The 17,494-nt window shown below is 41.2% G+C and overlaps 1 protein-coding gene across 2 annotated transcripts in view; it reads right to left on the reverse strand.

Moving 5' to 3' along the window:
• Window positions 1-16,973, reverse strand: part of TAFA2 (TAFA chemokine like family member 2) — a 523,041-nt gene extending 506,068 nt beyond the window's left edge. Inside the window, exon 1 of one of the 2 annotated variants that reach the window (XM_069764505.1) lies at window positions 16,208-16,973. The gene's annotated coding sequence lies outside the window, so the exon portion shown is untranslated. The remainder of the gene's footprint in view (window positions 1-16,207) is intronic. The other variant, XM_069764504.1, reaches the window with a different exon arrangement.
• Window positions 16,974-17,494: the final 521 nt, after the last annotated feature.

Consider the following 17,494-nt stretch of genomic DNA (forward strand, 5'->3'; position numbering starts at 1 on the left):
GATAATGTATATCAGGCAGCACTCCCCCCTATAGGCAGATATTGTATATCAGGCAGCACTCCCCCCCTATAGGCAGATATTGCAATGAGGCAGCACTCCCCCCTATAGGCAGATAATGTATATCAGGCAGCACTACCCCCCCTATAGGCAGATATTGTAATGAGGCAGCACTCCCCCCTATAGGCAGATATTGTAATGAGGCAGCACTCCCCCCTATAGGCAGATAATGTATATCAGGCAGCACTCCCCCCCTATAGGCAGATATTGTATATGAGGCAGCACTCCCCCCCTATAGGCAGATATTGTATATGAGGCAGCCCCCATAAAAACACAGCAAATAAATACTCACCTCCTCCTTGTTCCAGCGGTGCTTCCTGCTCCTGCTCATCTGACCGCAGGCGCTGGGCTGTGACGTCATTGCGCCCGCTGTCAGACGGTGTGGGGGATGATGGGAGGAGCACAGTGCAGCGCTCCTTCCCTCATCACTGCGGTGAGCTGTATCGGCTAGATGCCGATACAGCTCACCATGCCATGACAGGCGGGGAGCCCACTGCTGGCACCGGGCCCCCCTGCCTGCCCAGGGGCCCCATAGTGCCAGAGCAGGGAGATCGATTCTCCCTGCTCTGCCGCAGAATGTAACTGCATCAGTGCGCTGTGCGCGCCGATACAGTTACAGTAGCGTAGCTCCCGGTGGGCCCCCTCAGAGCGCGGGGCCCGGGGCGATGGCCCCCTCTGCCCCCCCGGTAGCTACGCTACTGCTGTCTATCATTATCACTGGTCTCTGCTCTAATTGGCATATACCATATATACTCGAGTATAAGCCAAGATTTTCAGCCCATTTTTGGGGGCTGAAAGTCCCCCTCTTGGCTTATACTCAAGTCATACCTGGGGGACGGCATGGGAGGGGGAGCAGGGGCTGTCTAATAATACTCACTAGCTCCTGGCGCAGTCCCTGCAGGTCCCTGGTTCTCCCGGCACCCCAGCTTCTTCCTGTACTGAGCGGTCACATTGTACCGCTCATTACAGTAATGAATATGCGGTTCCACCTCCCATAGGGGTGGAGCCGCATATTCATTACTGTAATGAGCGGTACCATGTGACCGCTCAATACAGGAAGATGCTGCTTCGCCCGGGAACCAAGGACACCGCGCCAGGAGCAGGTAAGTATAACGGGGAGGGGACCGCTGCGCGATATTCACCTCTACTCGTTCCGGCCACCGTTCCGCCTTCAGCGTCTTCTGCAGTGACGCTCAGGTCAGAGGGCGCGGTGACGTGGTTAATGCGCACCCTCTGCCTGAACGTCAGTGCAGAAGACGCTGAAGATGGAGCAGCGGCCGGAAAGAGGAAAGGTGAATATTTAAAGTGCCGGGGGCCTGAGCGACGAGAGGTGAGTATGTGATTTTTTTTTTTTTATCGCAGCAACAGCAAATGGGGCAAGTGTCTGTATGGAGCATCTTATGGGGCCATAATCAACGTTTGTGCAGGATTATATGAGGCAAATATCTATATGGAGCATCTTATGGGGCTATAATCAACGTTTGTGCAGGATCATATGGGGCAAATATCTTTATGGAGCATCTTATGGGGCCATAACTATCATTTGTGCAGCACTATATGGGGCATGTGTCTGTATGGAGCATCTATGGAGTCATAGTTAACATTTGTGCAGCACTATATGGGGCAAATATCTTTATGGAGCAGCTTATGGGGCCATAATTAATGTTTGTGCAGGATTATATGGGGCAAGTCTTGCAACAGGAACAGAATAGCCGGTCTCAGGAGCGCAGAAGGAGAACACAGACACCAGTTAGGGTAAAACCACAACGCCTTTTAACGGCGTGCGCTGTCTTCTTCACGTTTAAGAAGACGGCGCACGCCGTTGAAACGCATTGCGGTTTTACCCTAACTGGTGTCTGTGTTCTCCTTCTGCGCTCCTGAGACCGGCTATTCTGTTCCTGTTGCAAGTCTTTCTCCCCCATTGTGGGGTATCCGGCTGGAGCTGCGGGGACCTGCACACTTATTTCCACCTCATTGGGACGGCCGCCAGCGCTCCTTCTACAAACCGCCATTTGTTGTTTTACATATATGGGGCAAGTGTCTGTATGGAGCATCTTATGGGGCCATAATCAATGTGTGTGCAGGATTATATGGGGCAAATATCTATATGGAGCAACTTATGGGGCCATAATCAACGTTTGTGCAGGATTATATGGGGCAAATATCTTTATGGAGCATTTTATGGGGCCATAATTAACATTTGTGCAGCACTATATGGGGCAAGTGTCTGTATGGAGCATCTTATGGGGTCATAATTAACATTTGTGCAGCAATATATGGGGCAAATATCTTTATGGAGCAGCTTATGGGGCCATAATTAACGTTTGTGCAGGATTATATGGGGCAAATATGTATATGAAGCATCTTATGGGGCCATAATAATAATAATAATAATCTTTATTTATATAGCGCCAACATATTCCGCAGCGCTTTACAGTTTAACAGTTTCAAACACAAAAGTCATAAGTAACAACGTTAACAATACAATAATTAAAGCAAAATAAGACGACCCTGCTCGTGAGAGCTTACAATCTACAATGAGGTGGGGGAGATGCAAAGTACAGGTGTGTATTTACAATGATGTATTTACAATCATGGTCCAGCCATCTTCAGGGGTTGGGGAATAGATGGGAGATAGTGAATGGGCTACACACACACAAACATAACGTAACTTTGATTAGTGAACGTGATAGGCTGCTCTGAACAAATGTGTTTTGAGCGAGCGCCTAAAACTATGCAAATTATGGATGGTCCTAATATCTTGGGGTAGAGCATTCCAGAGGATTGGCGCAGCACGGGAGAAGTCTTGGAGTCGGGAGTGGGAGGTACGGATTAGTGCAGAGGTTAATCGAAAGTCATTTGCAGAGCGCAGTGGTCTGTTAGGCTGATAGACAGAAATGAGGGAGGAGATGTAAGGGGGTGCCACACTGTGGAGAGCTTTGTGGGTGAGAACAAGTACTTTGAATTGTATCCTGTAATGAATGGGTAGCCAGTGTAACGACTGGCGAAGAGCGGACGCATCCGAGTAACGATTAGCCAGATGGACGACCCTGGCTGCTGCATTAAGGATAGACTGGAGAGGGGAAAGTCGAGTGAGGGGGAGGCCAATTAATAGAGCGTTACAGTAGTCCAGGCGGGAGTGGATCAGGGCGACAGTGAGGGTTTTAGCTGTCTCCATGGTGAGAAAAGGGCGGATTCTAGAGATGTTCTTTAGGTGTAAGCAGCACGAGCGGGCAAGAGATTGTATATGGGAGGTGAAGGAGAGATCGGAGTCAAACATAACACCCAGACAGCGTGCCTGCTGCCGGGGTGTTATTATGGTGCCACCCAATGAGAGGGAAATGTCAGATTTAGGGAGGTTAGTAGATGGTGGGAGCAGAAGAAGTTCAGTTTTGGAGAGGTTGAGTTTCAGATAGAGAGCGGACATGATGTTGGAGACTGCGGAAAGACATTCAGTGGCGTTCTGTAGTACAGCGGGGGTAAGGTCAGGGGATGACGTATATAGTTGTGTGTCGTCGGCATAAAGATGGTACTGAAAGCCAAATCTGCTGATGGTCTGTCCAATTGGGGCCGTGTAGAGAGAGAACAGAAGGGGGCCAAGGACTGAGCCCTGAGGTACCCCAACAGTGAGAGGAAGAGGAGATGAAGTGGAGCCAGAGAACAGAACACTGAAGGAGCGGTCAGAAAGGTAGGAGGAGAACCAGGAGAGAGCAGTGTCCTTAATGCCTAGTGACTGGAGCCTAGAGAGAAGGAGAGGGTGGTCAACAGTGTCAAAAGCTGCAGAAAGGTCGAGAAGAATGAGCAGAGAGTGGTCACCATTACGTTTTGCTGTCAGAAGGTCATTGGTCACTTTGATGAGTGCAGTTTCTGTCGAATGTAGGGGGCGGAAACCGGACTGTGAAGGGTCTAGGAGGGAGTGAGTGGAGAGGTAACGGGTAAGGCGGGAGTATATCAGGTGCTCCATATAATCAACTTTTGTGCAGGATTATATGGGGCAAATATCTTTATGGAGCATCTTATGGGGCCATAATTAACGTTTGTGCAGTATTATATTGGGCAAATGTGTTAATACCTTTATGCAGGATTATATGGGGCATATTTTAATATGGAGTATCTTACGGGGCCCATCATAAACTTTATGGAGCATTATATGGGGCGTATTTTGTATGGAGCATCTTATGGGACCCATCATGAACTGTATGGAGCATTATATGGGGCTCCTGTTTCAATATCGATATTCAAAAACACTTAACCTACTGATGTCTCAATTAATTTTACTTTTATTGGTATCTATTTTTACTTTTTAAATTTACCAGTAGTTGCTGCATTTTCCACCCTGGGCTTATACTCGAGTCATTAAGTTTTCCCATTTTTTTGTGGCAAAATTAGAGGATCGGCTTATACTCGGGTCGGCTTATACTCGAGTATATACGGTATATAATATATTCAAATGAAAAAAGGTGTTTTGCATGATATCAGGAACTCTTTAAGTATGAAAGTCTAATGCAACCGATTCCAATGTAGCATGGTTATATACTGCATATATACAAAGATATAGCATATTGAAACTCGTTTGGTAATAGAACCTTTCCTTTATTCCATTTCCATTAAAACACAACTTCACATACGCATTCGCATGATAAAAAGCTGACGCATTTCTGACATGTTACCGCACTTAGTCATAGTCTATATACAAAGTATCTCAGCTGATGGTCTGCATCTGAAAGTGGCATCCATTTACCCTTAAACCCTTTAGGATATGTGCACACATATTCTTGGCCACTGTGGATTTTTCTGCAGCAGATTTGATACATCTGCAGGGCAAAATTTATTGCGGATTCACTGCGGATTTACCGCTGTTTTTCTGTTATTTTCACTGCAGTTTTCCAACTGCGGTTTTCCATAGGAACAGCTGTAAAACCGCTGTGGAATCCGCAGAAAGAAGTGACATGCTGCGGAATGTAAACCGCTGCGTTTCCGCCCGTTTTTTTCCGCAGCATGTGCACAGCGTTTTTTGTTTCCCATAGGTTTACATTGAACTGTAAACTCACGGGAAACTGCTGCGGACCCGCAGCTGCGGAAACGCTGCAGATCCGCAACGTTTTCCGCATCGTGTGCACATACCCTTACCCCCCAAGGTGGTTTGCACATTATTGACCAAGCCAATTTTTACCATTCTGACCATTGTCACTTTATGAGGTAATAACTTTGGAACGCTTCAATGCATCCCACTGATTCGGAGATCATTTTTTCGTGACATATTGTACCATACCACATATGGCTGTACAGTACTGCTTAGCAATACTGAAAGACTCAGGAGGGACATAGTGCTATTTGCCTCACGGAGCCCAAATTTTCCTAGTTTGTGGACTCCATATACAGAGCCCTTAATTGCTAGAAGAGCAGAATTCCCCTTCAAGTGACACAATTTGGGAAATTATACCCCTTTGGGAATTTATCTAGAGGTCTAGTGATAATTTTGACTCTATGGGTGTTTTCCAGAAACAAGCAGCAATGAATGCTGCCGAGTGAAAATTGCAAACTGCCGCTGTAGTGACCAGTACGCTGTAATGACTAGTACGTTGTAGTCACCAGTAGGCTATGCCCAGCTCATGATTCTGGAGAATTGCACCCGTAATGGGCTCTTATCGCTTCAGAAATGCCAAACATGTGGACGCTATATGTGGTTTAGGTACACTGTTGGCCTCAGAAGGGAGGGGGGCATTTGACAGAATGAACAAAAACCAGCAATTCAGGAATTTTTTCTTATGTCATTCCATATGTGGTAAAATTGATAAAGAAGATTTATTCTTCAGGTCGGTACGATTGCAGTGATACCCCATTTATATAGTTTTTTATGTTTTGGCACTTTTACACAATAAGAACTATTTTAAAGAAAAAAATAATTATTTTTGCATTGCTTTATTCTGAGAGCTATAACGTTTTTACTTTTCTACTGATGGAGCTGTACGATGGCTTGTTTTTTGCAGGACAAGATAACATTTTCAGTGGTACCATTTTTTAAAAAATTGTTATCGTGTTTTATTCCACTTTTTGTTTCATGGTGTGATGATAAAGCATTGTTTTTTGCCATGTTTTTTTATTTATTTTTTTCTGGTGTTTACTAAAGGGGTTAACTTGTTGGATAGTTTTACGCCCCTAATGACCAAAGCTTTTTTCAGTTTAGAGTTTTCGTTTTTCGCTCCCCTCCTTCCCAGAGCCATAACTTTTTTATTTTTTCGTCAAAATGACCATTTGAGGGCTTACTTTTTGTGGGACGAGTTGTACTTTTGAACGACACCATTGGTTGTATTATGTTGTGTACTAGAAAACGGGAAAAAAATTCCAAGTGCGGCGAAATTGCAAAAAAAGTGCAATCCCACATTGACCTGCCATTATGATTCTCCAGGTCATTACGAGTTCATAGACACCAAACATGTCTAGGTTCTTTTTAATCTAAGTGGTGAAAAAAAATTCCAAACTTTGCTTAAAAAAAAAAAAAGCACAATTTTCCATTACCCGTAGCGTCTCCATTTTTCATGATCTGGGGTCAGGTGAGGGCTTATTTTTTTGCGTGCCGAGCTGACATTTCTAATGTTACCATTTTGGTGCAGAAACGTTCTTTTGATCGCCCGTTATTGCATTGCGGCCACCAACAAAACATAATTCTGGCGTTTTTACTTTTTTTATCACTTCACCGTTTAGTGATCAGGTTAATCCTTTTTTTGTTGATATGTGTAGGTTTGATTTTATTTTTGTTGTCATATTTTGAATGGGGTGAAAGTGGGGTGATTTAAACTTATATTTTTTAATTTTTTTCATATTTTTAAAACCATTTTTTTTAATTTTGGCATGCGTCAATAGCCTCCACGGGAGGCTAGAAACTGCCACAACTCGATTGCCTCTGCTACATAGAGGCGATGCTCAGATCACCCCTATGTAGTAGAATTACAGCATTGCTATGAGCGCCGACCACAGGGTGGCTTTCATACCAATCTGGAATCAACAACCATACAGGTCTTCAGGAGACCTGTGGTTGCCATGCCAATGCACCAATGACCCTTGATCACGTGACAGGGATCACTGGTGAGAGCGTTTCTGGCCGGATAGCCAGAAGCGCTTGTTAAATGCCGCTGTCAGAGTTTGACAGCGGCATTTAACTAGTTAATAGGTGCGGGCAGATCGCGATTCTGCCCGCGCCTATTGCGAGCACATGTCAGCTGTTCAAAACAGCTGACATGTCTCGGCTTTGATGTGGGCTCACTGCTGAAGCCCGCATCAAAGCGGAGTTTCTGCCATCGGACATACTATTCCGTCCGATGGCAGAAAGGAGTTAAAGATCGGCAATACCAAATATGTCTACTTTTATTGTTTTTAAAAATATTTATTTATTTGTACAATATATTTTGGTTTTTTTAAGATTTGTACAATTTTTTTACTTTGTCTCACTATGGAACTTTCACTTTTTGCAGGCTGACCACTTGTATAGCATAGAGATGCAGGAGCATCCCTATTCTGTGCAAACTATCCAAACTGTCAGCGTTGCACTGACAATGTTGCTTGATCATGCTCTGAGCAATGATCGGGACCCTGTGATGACATCGCGGGGTCTTCAATTCAAGGACAGAGGGGCTGCCTACTCACAAAATGATACAGTTTGATAACAACATTTAGGGGGTTTAAGTGGAGCACCGAGTACCAGGTGTCAGCTGTCAGAATAAGCTGACACACGGTGGCGTATCACCGGGATGTATCCATACGGCACAGGTCAATAAGTCGCAGGTCACAGGGATGTATAGATATGTCTTGGGTGGGAAAGGGGTTAAACCATCATTTGCCTACTATACTGGCAAACAGGACTGCAGAAATGGTAACCCCGGACTTTGTATTTTTTTGTTTTGTACCCAGCATCATTCAAACTTGTCATGGTTGCCAACTTGACTTTTCTATACAGCTTTCAAAAAATCATCATGGACAGGAAACATTTTTATTGACACATTGGCTGAACCATAACAAATTATTAAGATTTTAAGTGATATATGTCCACAAGCCATAATTCTGATATAAAATAACATCACCTGCATTTACTATGAGCTGTGAAATTATAATAAATAGAGTCATAATATTCTGTATAAGTTTTTCCATCGTAAAATACCCCAAAAAAACATGGAGGCATCAGAAAAAAATGTTTTAAGGACACCGAAATAATTTAACTATTTCCACAGGCTGTCCAGCAATTTCTAGATGGCGGGTAAAGAGCCGTTTATCAAAACTGTAAAAGCGTCTTTGTTTCAGCAACCCATCAGGCTTAGCTTTCATATTTCCAAAATAATTTAAGAAATAAAAGGTTTATATAAAAAGCATGATGACATGACAAATTTTCGTATTTGTTTTCCCTTTTTGATCCCCTTCCTTCAAGAGCCATAACTTTTTTATTTTTCTGTTCACATAGCCATATGAGGGCTTGTCTTTTAACTTTTGAATGACATTAGTCATTTTACCACATATTGTACTGGAGCACAAGAAAAACAATTCCAACTGCAAAAAACATGCAATTTTGACATTATATTTTGAGAATTGCTTTTATGGCTTACTTTGTGTGGCAAACTTAACCTGGCTCCATGACTGTCCTGGTCAGTATAATTACAGCAATATCAAACTTGTCAAGCATTTTCATTATATTAGTGGTGGAAAAAAATCTGAATTTTTTAAAAGAAAATTTTTGAGGATTGTGTCATCATTTTCCGAGACATGTAACATTTTGACTTTTCAGTCGTTGGGGCTGTGTAAAGGCTTAATTTTTGCAGGGTGAGATGTTTTTATTGATACCATTTTGGGATAGATATGATGCTTTGATCACTTCTTACTATATTTTTTGTTGATGTGATGAAAAAACACAATTTTCGCTTTTTAATTATTTTTTACATATCAGGTAAACTAATCTTACATTTTGATAGATTGGACTTGTCTGAACTTAGTGATACCACATGTATTGTTTTATTTGTTCAATATCTTTAATTTTAATGGGGAGAAAAAGGGGTCATTTGAACTTTTATGTTTTTTATTGTTTTCATATTATTTAAAGCATTTTTTTAATGGATTTATAAGTCCAAAATATGCAAACATCTGATCATTTGTGCAATATACAGCAATACCATAGTATTGCTGCATGTAGTAAAATTCACTCTCAGTTGAAGCCCAGCCACAGGCTGGGTTTTAATGGAGCTTTGCGCTGGATGGCAGACTCCATACACCTGCTTCCAACTTGCATGCATGTACAGCAGATGTCCGTAAGGGATTAATAACAATGACTACTTCCCACTACTGCACCAAGAAAAGTGTAAACAGCACACAGGATAATCTAGTAATAATGATCAACAAATCCACAAAAGCCTGCTCCTTGCATAATCCATTCTTCTGTCCCAGCAGCTCTCAGGTCTTTTTTACAGGTCCTTTCCAGTTTTCAGCACATCCATCCATCCATGACTCATGATGTCATGCATCATCTGATGTCAAGATGTGTGTTGTTCTGTGAGAACATGACATCAAGTAGCCCAGAAGGGACCCAAAAAGAGATCAATGTTCTTTTATATCTGAGGACCACACTGGAACTGTGACCAAGAGGGCAGCTGTGCAAAGAAGAGAGACTGAGAAGAGGTGAGTATATTTTTCACTTGTAGTTCTTGACTAGCCCTTTTGAATCCAGCAAAATTGTACCCAAGAAATCCGCAAAAGAATTGGATTCATGCAAATCCAAAAGCTGAGAGAAGTTCAAGGCAATTTCAATTCATTTTTACCTGGTAGATATCTGTCTACCAAGCTAAAGGAGTCTCTCAACAACCCCCTCTTAGGCCGGCGTCACACACAGCGTAAAACAATACGGTCCGTATATTACGGCCGTAATACGCTGAAAAGTCCCGAAAAAAGTGGTCCGTAGCTCCTCCGTAGGCAGGGTGTGTCAGCGTTTTTTGCGCATGGCATCCTCCGTATGTAATCCGTATGGCATCCGTACTGCGTGGTTTTCTCGCAGGCTAACAAAACCAACATACCGCTATAGAAGTGATCCATGTGTCCCAAAAAGAAAAGAAAATATATATATACTGTCTATATATATATATATATATATATATTATATATATATATATATATATATATATATATGTCAGTAGACACATATATTAGAGAGAAAAGCCGGTAATTCAGTGCGGTGTACAGTAAAATCACACTGACAGCTTACAGTAGAATAGGTAGAATAAATGTGTACACATAGAATAGGTATATATATATATATATGTCAGTGAGACACATATATGTATATATATTAATATTTATTCCAGCGCTAGACAGCTTGAAAGCCGGTAATTCAATTACCGGCTTTTTCCTTCTCCTTCCTAAAACCCGACATGATTTGAGACATGGTTTACATACAGTAAACCATGTCTTCTCTCCATTTTTTTTGCAGATTCCACACTACACTACTAATGTCAGTAGTGTGTATCTGCAAAATTTGGCCGTTCTAGCTCTTAAAATAAAGGGTTAAATGGCGGAAAAAATTGGCGTGGGCTCCCGCGCAATTTTCTCCGCCAGAGTAGTAAAGCCAGTGACTGAGGGCAGATATTAATAGCCTGGAGAGGGTCCACGGTTATTGGCCCCCCCCTGGCTAAAAATATCTGCCCCCAGCCACCCCAGAAAAGGCACATCTGGAAGATGCGCCTATTCTGGCACTTGGCCACTCTCTTCCCATTCCCGTGTAGCGGTGGGATATGGGGTAATGAAGGGTTAATGCCACCTTGCTATTGTAAGGTGACATTAAGCCTAATTAATAATGGAGAGGCGTCAATTATGACACCTATCCATTATTAATCCAATACTAGTAAAGGGTTAAATAAAACACAAACACATTTTTTAAAATTATTTTAATGAAATAAAAACAATGGTTGTTGCAGTATTTTATTAAACGCCCAATCCAGTCACTGAAGACCCTCGTTCTGTGAGTAAAAAAACATAATAAACCAACAATATACTTACCCTCCGCAGATATGTAACGTCCAACGATGTAAATCCTTCTGAAGGGGTTAAAACATTTTGCAGCAAGGAGCTGTGCTAATGCAGGCTGCTCCTTGCTGCAAAACCCCAGGGAATGAGGCTAAAAATAGATCAATGATCTATATTTAGCTTCATTTGCGGTGAGGCGCCCTCTGCTGGCTGTTCATAGATCGTGGGAAATTACCTAGAAAGCTCCCTGGCTTATATGGTCCATGCCCTGGGCACTGTGCTGACAGACACAGCTACCCTTCTTGCCACAGCTTGTAATGATGTGCTATCCTGGAGATGCACTACCTGAGCAACTTCTGTGAGTTATAGACCAGCCTCCTGCTTCTGTTCAGTACCTCTAAGGGTGAGAGCAATGACAAAATGCAAAAGTGACCAAAACAACAGTCAAAAAAGATGAGAATAGAGAAATGGTCTGTAGTCACCTCCTGTACAACCATTCCACTCCTCTTTTCGGATAAAACATGCAACCATTCCAATCTATGGATTTGTTCACATGTCTGTTTTTTTGTTGACCAAGCATCCACAAAAAAGTGCTGTGTTCGTGTTTGATTTGAATCACTGGTCAAAAATGAAAATCTTGTACAGCACACTCATGGAATCCACTGCAACAAGACACAAGTGTCACGGCACCAGTGATTCAGCTGCAGATTGTCTTTTTATCAGTCAGATTTGAAAGGCACAGTAGGCTTATTAACTTGTGTATGGGGCCAAGCCGGAATCAAACATGTAACGATGCTGATGAAGAAATAAGACAAGCGGCACTCACCACGTCGATGCAAATAGGGTCCTTTATTCCATATTTCAGGACATGGACAGGGTATGTAGAAAACTCAAAGGGGTGCAGGGAAGAGAGTGTGGATGACGGCCGTTTCAGTTAGTCCAAAGCTTCTATGGGTTCACCCCTCTGACTTTTCTACATACCCTGCCCATGTCCTGAAATATGGAATAAAGCACCGTATTTGCACCGATGTGGTGAGTGCCGCTTTTCTTATTTCTTCATCAACATCATAACACTGATGGAATCCTAGTTGCATTCTAGATCTGCCTAGGCCTAGAAGAAGCTTGAGAAATCCCTGGCAGGTTTTTTTTTGCATATGAAAAAAACTGATAAAACATTGACCACGATTAGATGGAAATCTGATCCAGTACACTAATAAAATCCAGAGCGTTTTATCACATACGAGATTAAGCACTGAAAGGGGCCTAAGGGCAGCGCACAGACGGCACAGCTCCAGTATTACTGCATTGATCAATTTACTTTACTTAATGTGCGCCAGTTGATGCAGATGGCTTGTGTATTGACCTGCATAAAACACCTCATATAAGCAGCACCTGCTTGATATAATCATGAGTATCCTTTGGGCATAAAGTCGCCGCTGTAGCAGACAAATACAATATAATATCAAGATAAAATAAGTTTACATTAACGTACATGGGAATAGCATACATATTCTAATCTAATCTTTATTTTTCCCAACATAATATAGCAGATGAAGGACAAAACAAAATATGTTATATTCTCTTGCAACATTTCCTATAACTGTGTGGTCCCATCAATTACAGTGGTAATTAATCACATATCCCAAAAATCAATTTATTGCATATTTCCCTTTTGTTGTGATATGGGTGCTGCTAACAAAACTCCCCTACTGCATGGGCGCAAACCTGGCTACAATTCTGTGAAGACTTGTAATGATTACTATGATGATTAGTGTTATGATTGGGTATGATTAGACCATTTTGACAAGATGCAAACAGATCATTGACTGGCGTTTACAGGAGTTTACAATGAGCTGCCATTATTTCCTATGCATTTCAACAATACCATTCACACATAATGATTATAGCTAAGTGCAATAGAAATGAGTGAGAACTAAAGGAAACTCCTAAAATTAATCTGTATACATATCAGACACTAAATTCTTCTAAATGCTGAATCACTTCTTCTCCTTTTGCTTGCAAGTTTATTAAACTTGATAAATATATTTCTATTGAATACCAGCCAGTTTACCTGATGAAGGGGGAGTGTGCTCAGAAAGCTTGCAAATATCATATTTCTGGTCACCCAATAAGGTATCACTCCCAGAATAATTTTGTCTTTTTGGCACAACAGTATGTATAAAGACTACCAGCCACGACACAGTAAGAGATTCTTGACTTACTGCTAACCAAACATCTTGAGGTACAATCAGACAAACGTATTTAGAGTCTGTGTGGTGACTAAACATCTAATATTAGCCCCAGGTCCTTCGCAGCAGGCAATAGACTGGTCAGATTTATGGGCATGTAAGTGTACGCAGCTCCTGCACCTGTCCACTGTGAGAAGGTGCTCAAAAAGCATCACTAGCCTATCAGTACTGGCCTTGAATTTAAAGGCTTATACAAAGCAATTAAATTTGCTGACTGATGCTCACACAATACAGTCTGATGTTGCGTAGTTTTTGTGACCTGTATCTTTCTTACTTTCCTCACGTCAAGATTCACTCCTTGCTTTAGACAAAACATTACACCAAACTACGCTAGATGACTCTGGCCTAGATAAATTGTACCCTCTCTATGTTGGCAATATGAAGTAATAGTCAGGACCTGCATCAATACACCCCCGTTAAGCACACCAGTAGCTGGTGGAGGACCACCAGAACCAGGACCTAAATAGGTAGCACAAATAAAAATGGTCTGGCCTTTCAAAATGGCAGAGACAGACTCAAATCTCTAGTTGTATGTCTTTAGACTGCTCTGCTTTATTATCTCATGAGCACTGCCTACTTTTTCAAGACATTAAAAAGTAGAACTAAATAAAAGGGACCATATTTTTTGAACCGTACGATGGATTTAAAAAAAAATACCCTAAATGGCATATCCATGGGAGCAGCTGGAATAAAACAATAATAAAAAGTGCCAACTTTTGACCTGGTGACAGGTCTTCCTAAATCAAGAAACAAAAAGACCATATTTAGCGCAATGTCATAGCCCTTATATTCTAACAAAAAAGGCAAAATTAAAGGCGCTATCCCACAAAAGGAATTTATAACTTATTCACAGAATAAGTCATAATTGTCATGCTCTCTGTAGCCCCCACCTCTGGAACCACCATTAATCACTAGAAAGGGGACCCAGAGCTCCTCATTGCAGTTTGAACTTAGCAGTGGTCACATATAAATTCTGCCTCATTCAGTTTCTAAGGGGCATTGTAAAATAGCCAGATCTTTCTGTCCGTCCTATAGTATGGAACAGCAGAGGACAGCCCTGGACATCACTCTATGATGATATCTAAGACCACCACTCTATGATGACATCCATGACCACTACTCTATGATGACATCCATGACCACCACTCTATGACATCCATGACCACCACTTTATGATGACATCCATGACCACCACTCTATGATGACATCTAAGACCACCACTCTATGATGACATCCATGACCACCATTCTGATGACATCCCTGACCACCACTCTATGATGACATCTAAGACCACCACTCTATGATGACATCCATGACCACCACTCTATGATGACATCTATGACCACCACTCTATGATAACTCCTCCTCGCTGAGGTCCTGCAGTCATGAGAAATGGACATCGTTAGATCCTTATTTATGTGATCAGTGAGGGTTCATCATTCCGACATTTATCAATTATCTTGTTGATAATCGTGTTCACAAAATAATCTGCATAAAACTAATTTCCACTCATTTTAATTTTATATTTTGCTAGAGACTGAGCATTACATTTCTAATGTATATGTTATATTCTGTAGGCAATGTGAAGGTCACAAACTATCTGTCCAGAAGGAAAGTACTGCATTTGCTATCAACTTAAACATCCACTGGCAAGAAAAGCGTTAATACCAAGAGCTAAAAAAGAAATCATCAATTTGTCAATAGTGATCTGCAGCTATGAAAAGATCTGCAGGACATGCAATGTTACTGTCATAATTTGGATTTAGTCACTTAAGGAGGATTATGCTCAAATTACAATTACAAGGCAAATACATATTATAAAAACCAATTTCTTTCCCAATTGTAGTTACCACGCTGGTACAATATGACGAAGGAACAGACAATGAATGTCCATAATCCTGTTGCCTATGCTTACTTGTGCAGCAACAATGCCAGGCTTCTAAGTACACTAATAGCATAATAATGTTAAAGGAATCAAATTAGAATGGTTTGGAAAAATATAAATTACACCGCAAAGCTCCATTGCACAAATTATTTCAGGGGTAAAGTTATGACCATTTATCTGATTTTTTTTACATTACAGAACAAGTGTTACAAATCACTGAACTGCAGATTATTCAGTGGTGGCAGAATAGAAATGTGATGATAATAACTCAGATAAAAGCAATTCAGCTCCTCGTCACACTATCATATACTGCAGACATTGCAGAATTAGCAAACGTGCTATGTGTAGAAGGCTCACAAAACCTGCAAAATTCTGCACTGTATAATATATATATATATGCAAAATTTTGCGGATTTGAGTATATATATACATATATATATATATATATATATATATATATATATATACACACATTTGTGAGTGTAAATATATATATATATCTATATACATCTATATACATATATATATATACACACAAACACACATATATATATATATATATATATATATATATACATCTCTCTTTATATGAATATATACACACACATAGAAAGTGAATCCTAAACTTGTAGAGGTTCAGTTTGGGAGATGGGACCATAGTAAAAAAAAACCTATGCTCCTCTATCTCTTAATTAATTTCTGTCCTCTGAACTCCATCTGCTTGAGTGTCACATTCTGCAGGAGGTCAGCAACTGTTCCAGCGCTAATTGTGAAATCATGCCCAAATAATTGACTGCAAATCACCAACCAAAGCCAACACCTCCGATCAACAATCCAAATGAAGCACACTAATCAAGAGCACAAAATGAATTGCAATGCATCACTTAACCCACCGAGCTCTTGACCTAAACGCTTTAACCCTTTTAAGACAAACCCCTTTGACTTCGTTCACAAGTAGGCAGATGTCCCACCAATAATAAAGTGTTGACCCGCACTGACCACATTACATGGATGTACCTACCTGCTTCCAGGTCTGTAGCTGTAGACTCCTTGTGGGTCCAGTGTGCTGAAACAAGTCCTATCTCAGCAGCATCCTTCTGGACTCCAATGTCCTGTAAGATCCATTAAGCAGTCGGTTTCAGCCCCTCTAATAACTGTTCACAGGAATGTTTGTTGCAGACCCAGCACCTGTCCAAGATGCTTCTCACACAGGTGTGGTCACAAGCAGCATCCAGACATAGGTCTTACTGCAGCAATGATCATCTTATTGGATATCTCATGAGCTCTGTTCAGCTTCTGCTCCTTTACTCCAGAGGAAATCGTCAAAGACCAGCTCCCACCTGCAGCAGTGTAATCCCAGCTCTGAGACTTGGGGAGGATGGTTGGGATAAGTATCAGGAGCAAGGTGTGGAGTCCTGGCACAACCACTCGAGATCACTGGGTCTGCCTTGAGCATTAAAGTGCAGCCATCAGATACATTGTATACTTCTATTCTTCCTACCTTTCACTGCAAGAATTTCCTAAAGTCTGAACTATATGAACATTGGTGGGAGGAACAGCATGTCTAGGAGTTGGCTTACTACTGCAGACCTAGTGAACAAGAGGGAGGGATATAATAACAGCCCCTACAGAACAACAGAATTGCCATCTGACTTCATCACTGAGCAACCTAATAAAGATTTATCAAGCACCAACAAATTAACACCAAGAAATCTTCCAGCACCAAAAGGATGGGTGAAGCCTTAATATTGGCACGACCCTGTTGCTATGTGGGTGGATTATGTTTCTTTAACCAAAGGGTATATGACTGAATATTGCATTGTAAATACTGTTTAGCTATTAATGTTGTCTCAATTTCAACTTAGTTTAATTTTAATTTGCAATTTATTGTATTAGTATGGAAAACGGGGAAAAGAATACAAGCTACAGATAATAAGATATGTACTGTGTCTCCCTCCAGTGGTCGAAGGTGGACTTTTCACTTTGCTCTTCACTTTCTGTATCATGTAGAACTAACTGAGGAAAGTACATTATCTATTAATTAATCTGCAAATAATACTGTCATATAAACCACCTACACTCTCAAATGTGAATAAACAATCTTTATATAGTGGGAATATATTCCACAACACTGTGCAATTCAGAAGGTACATTTACAAACAAAATCAGATATTACATAGTAACAAAAAATTAACACAAACAAGAATACTGAAAGCCTGGCTCCCAAAAGAGTACATCCTATGGGGACTTGAAAGGTCAAAATTACTTTTTATATTCAATGGCCCAACCATCTTTTAAAGTATATAGT

The sequence above is a fragment of the Ranitomeya imitator genome, chromosome 4 (assembly GCF_032444005.1).
Source record: "Ranitomeya imitator isolate aRanImi1 chromosome 4, aRanImi1.pri, whole genome shotgun sequence".
Classification (NCBI taxonomy): domain Eukaryota; kingdom Metazoa; phylum Chordata; class Amphibia; order Anura; family Dendrobatidae; genus Ranitomeya; species Ranitomeya imitator.